General features: G+C 43.1%; 1 pseudogene; it reads left to right on the top strand.

Moving 5' to 3' along the window:
* Positions 1-474: 474 nt before the first annotated feature.
* On the top strand, positions 475-3756 carry LOC129083523 (sorting nexin-15-like; annotated as a pseudogene).
* Positions 3757-4622: the final 866 nt, after the last annotated feature.

The following is a 4622-nucleotide window of genomic DNA, read 5'->3' as shown; positions in this document are numbered from 1 at the left end:
CAGTTCTGCAAATGCTGGGAAAACTGAAAATTGGGTTCAGCTGCTACTACAAGAATAAACTGCCATTGCCAGGGTAAAGAAATGAGAATAAGGTGACAGGAAAAGGAAAAATTCAAGAAGTTCTCAGGAAGCAAAGAGGAAGGCACAATCCCTTCATCCCTTCCAGTCTCACAGGCTCTTGCTAGTACCTTGTATTAGCAGAATCTAACAAGGAGACACTGGCAAAACAGAAATATGGTTGGAAGAATCTCAACATTAGCACCACAAAGTGGATTCTAGAAGGGAAGGCTTGGAGCTCAGAGATAATAGCTTAATAACCAGCTACTACCCAATCCATTAGCTACTCAACTGCCATACACACCTTCTATACACATATGAACTCTCAGAGGAGAAACACACCTCTATGTTTCTGTCTAAGGAGACTGCAACTATACTTCATACAAAAGCAGACACTCTCATCCTTACCTGAAAATTATGAGATGCAAAGTCCCAACATTCATTGTACCCATCTCTGTGTACAGCAACCCCTGCAAGCGGCTTGGAGACCTGGTCAGCACCCACCTCAACCTCTTGTGCCTCCTTCAGGAGTTCCCAGCATTCCTTGCACCCAGGTGTTTGGCAGGTGCTTTGCCTCAGTGATCCAGGTGCGCGAGAGGCCAGGGCTGCCTCTAGCTCGTGGACCAGCAAAGGAGAAGAGAGGGGAGAGTAAGTAAGTAGGTCTCTCTACCATGTCTCCTAGAAAGCAGGTACAAAGCAGACTGCCTGCAAATTGAGGGGTGGTAAAGCACAGAGGAAGCGACTGGCTAGCAAAGCAGCTCACAAGAGTGTGCCCTCTACTGGAGGGGTGAAGAAAGCTTATCGCTACAGGCCTAGTACTACGGCACTTAGTGAAATAAAGTCCACTGAAGTTCTGATTTCACAAACTTCCCTTCCAGCGTCTGGTGTAACAAATTGCTCAGGACTTCAAAACAGATCTCCACTTCCAGAGTGCAGCTATTGATGCTTTGCAGGAGACAAGAGAAGCCTATCTGGTTGGCCTTTTTGAAGACACCAAACTATATGCTAGCCATGCCAAGTGTGTAACAATGATCTCAATAACATCCAGCTAGCAGGCCGCAAAGGTGAAAAACATGCTTAAGAATCCACTATGATGGGAAACATTTCATTCTCTAAAGAAACAAAACAAAACAAAACTCTCTGTTATTGGTAGATCTGAACATTATTTTCTTCCTCCCATGGGGACAAAAGGAGCCTAAGTACATGATTGTAAGTGGAAAATAGGGGACAGAAATCAGGTTTTGGCAATTTTTCCATTTTCATTTGTATGTGAATTTTATCACCACCCTGCCCCCGCACAGCTGATCCTCCACAGAGAGCTGAGGTTGGTGGCCAGTGGCCACAGCCAGACCTTGCCCCTTACTAGCCTGGCTAAATCTCTCCCTTTGGCCTGCCAACAACAATCAAGCCCCAACTACAAGAAGAAGGTGTACTCAGCCTCCAGGAAGGGAGATAGAGGAGGCTGTGCCACCGGATCCTACAGGACACCTACTACATTAGGCCACACTACCAAGACACAGAGTCAAAGAAGCTCTACCTAGAACATAGAAACAAACACAGGAAGGCTGCCAAAACAAGGAGACAAAGAAACATGACCCAAATGAAAAAAATCAGATTAAAATTTCAGAAAAAGAATGAAACAACATGGAGATAAGCAATCTATCAGATGCTGAGTTCAAAACACTGGTTATAAGGATGCTCAAGAACTAAATGAGGACCTCAACAGCATAAAAAATATGCAAGCATAAATGAAGAATATGCTAATGGAAATAAAGAACAATTTACAGGAAATCAACAGTAGAGGGGATAAGGCCAAGAAACAAATCAATGATTTGGAACATAAGTAAGCAGAAAATAACCAATGAGAACAACAAGAAGAAAAAGAAATACAAAAAAATGAGGAAGGTATAAACAGCCTCTGGGACAACTTCAAGTGCTCCAACATTCACATCTTAGGGATGCCAGAAGGAGAAGAGAAAAAGCTAGAAACTGGAAATCTATTTGAAAAAAATAATGAAAGAAAACTTCCCTAATTTTGTGAAGGCAATAGACATGCAAGTCTATGGAGCACAGAGAGTCCCAAACAAGATGGATGCAAAGGGGTCTGCTCCAAGACACATCATAATTAAAATACCAAAGCTTAAAGATAGAGAACCTTAAAGCAACAAGAGAAAAGCAGTTAGTTACCTACAGGGGACTTCCCATAAGACTGCCAGCTGATTTCTCAAAAGAAACTTTGCAGACTAGAAGGGATTGACAAGAAATATTCAAAGTCATAAAAAGCAAGGACCTATAGCCTAGATTGTTCTACTCAGCAAAGCCATTATTTAGAAACAAAGGTCAGATAAAGAGCTTCCCAGACAAGAAAAAAAAAATCAAAGGAATTCATCATCACCAAATCATTATTATATGAAATATTAAAGGGACTTATTTAAGAAAAAGAAAATTGAAACTATTAACAATAAAATGGCAATAAATAAATATCTATCAACAAGTAACTCTAAAAATCAAACTGAGCAAACAAGAAGAACAGAGACAGAATCATGCATACGGAGAGCATTTTGATGGTTGCATATCACATCAGATGGAAAGGAGGTATAGGGAATGGGTGAAGGGATGAGGGGATTAAGAAGTACAGATAAGTAGTTACAGAACAGCCATGGGGATGTAAAATATAGTATAGGAAATGGAGTAGCCAAAGAGCTAATATGCGTGACTCTTGGACACTAACAATGGTGTGGGGACTGCCTGTGGGAGTGGGGCTTACTGGGTGGAGGGGGGCAAAGTGAGAAAAATTGGGACAACTATAATAGCATAATCAATAAAATATCATTAAAAATATATATGTAAATGTGGGGACATAAAGCATTACTGAAAATCAAAATGTTTCCGTAAACAAGTTTCAGCAGTTCAACTTCTTAACCATATAAATTTACTGGTTAAGTTTTTCTGGACAATGCCAGCGTTTGTCCAGGTACATTTTTCTTATTGATGGCAAGCAAATAGTGTTCATTGCATTTTTATCTTACAGGAAATTCCATCTATTCACTGTACTTTCTAACTGAGTTGTACTATATGCAAGCCCATGTTTTTAATGTTGTCTATGTTCTGGGCTGTTCCTGTAAGTTTGCTATTGAAACACTTTAGGGGAAAAAAAGAAAAAGAGTGGCGAACAGGGCTGAGGAATTGCTTTTCTTCACTGTGTGCCTCCCTGTACTCAACAGCAGCCCCCAACTCAAGGAGTTCCTTCAGGGTGGGGAGGTGACATGGCCCTGCAAGGTGTCCAGGGACTTGCGCATCCTACCACCCCCTCAGATCCCCACACTGGAGCCCTGATTACCCCAGCTGGTCCCCGTGGAGAGAAGGGGCCTCAAGGAGTTGGAGGAGGAGCCCCCGCCACCCAGCCCTGCCCAGAAGGTGCTGGATTTCCTCTGTAAATGCGGGAGCACCAAGGAGGCACCCAGTTTCCCTGCAGGAGACCCCTCACCAAGGCTCAGCCTGCCCTCTTCCACCTCGTCTCTAAGGAGAAAGGCGCAGGCCCCATCTTCCCAACACACGTGAGCAGGCAGCAATGCAGGCAGAGTCCAAAAGGCTGGACCAGGAACCTTGGAACCAGAGGGACAGAAGGAAGAAGAAGCCAAGCCACCAAACTCGCCACTGAGGTCCCGCAGGGAAGGCAGGCACCTGAGTTTCCAGTGAACTACCTCCTGATGGCAGGGAGGGTATGACGAGGGGGGCAGACGAAATCCTGCCCCTGCACACCTGCAAAATCCTACCCTGAGAGAGCGGGATGCTTCCCCAGGACTCTGGCCCCAGCCCCGCAGGCCGCCCACTTCTCTCTCTGACGTCTGGCCTTATCCCTGCTCTTGTAACTCCGGGGACCATTTCTGGAGTTACATGACTGGACCTCGAAAGGGGGAAATAATGAATTCAAAACTCCCTTTTAAAAAATTAATTAAAAGTAAAATAAAATCTGGTCACAGTACCATCTACATATTTTGTTCCCTCAGACTACATTGTAAAGTTAGCCTCCAAAAAAACTTGTATACAATATTAAAGGGAAGGAAGAGAGAAAAGAAACTTGTTACTATATACACATTTATAATATACACACCATACTAAGCAAGGGAGAAAAATATAGATAGCTGCTATCATCTTCATTTCTGTAACTAATCAAAAAATTTATTTATAACCTTCTTCCACTGTCCCTTTTATCTTTGCCCTCAGAAAAAAACCTCAGCTGGTCATAATTCTGAGATGAGGTGACCCAAATTTCTATTCCTGAAGAGTCTGAATCCTCAGAGCCTTCCTTTTTCTTTCTCTCTTGTTCTTTCTTTTTTGTCCTTTCTTCCCTCTGCCTGCCTCAACTCTCCTTCTTTCTTTCTTTCATGTTGTTGTTGCTACTGCTGCTATAGTTTTTGGTTGCCTACTGGTTCAGTGGCACTAGTAGACCAAAATGGATATTTGACGCTCTTAGCTTCCAATTCATTGAAAGCATGGCTTCGTAGGAACCAAAACCTCCAACCCAGCAGAGCTCAAAACTGCAAGGATGGGAAGAATTCCCC

The sequence above is a fragment of the Pteronotus mesoamericanus genome, unplaced genomic scaffold (genome assembly GCF_021234165.1).
Source record: "Pteronotus mesoamericanus isolate MK-2021 breed Mesoamerican mustached bat unplaced genomic scaffold, CSHL_Meso_final scaffold_167, whole genome shotgun sequence".
Taxonomy (NCBI): domain Eukaryota; kingdom Metazoa; phylum Chordata; class Mammalia; order Chiroptera; family Mormoopidae; genus Pteronotus; species Pteronotus mesoamericanus.
This window is presented reverse-complemented; position numbering and strand designations above follow the sequence as displayed.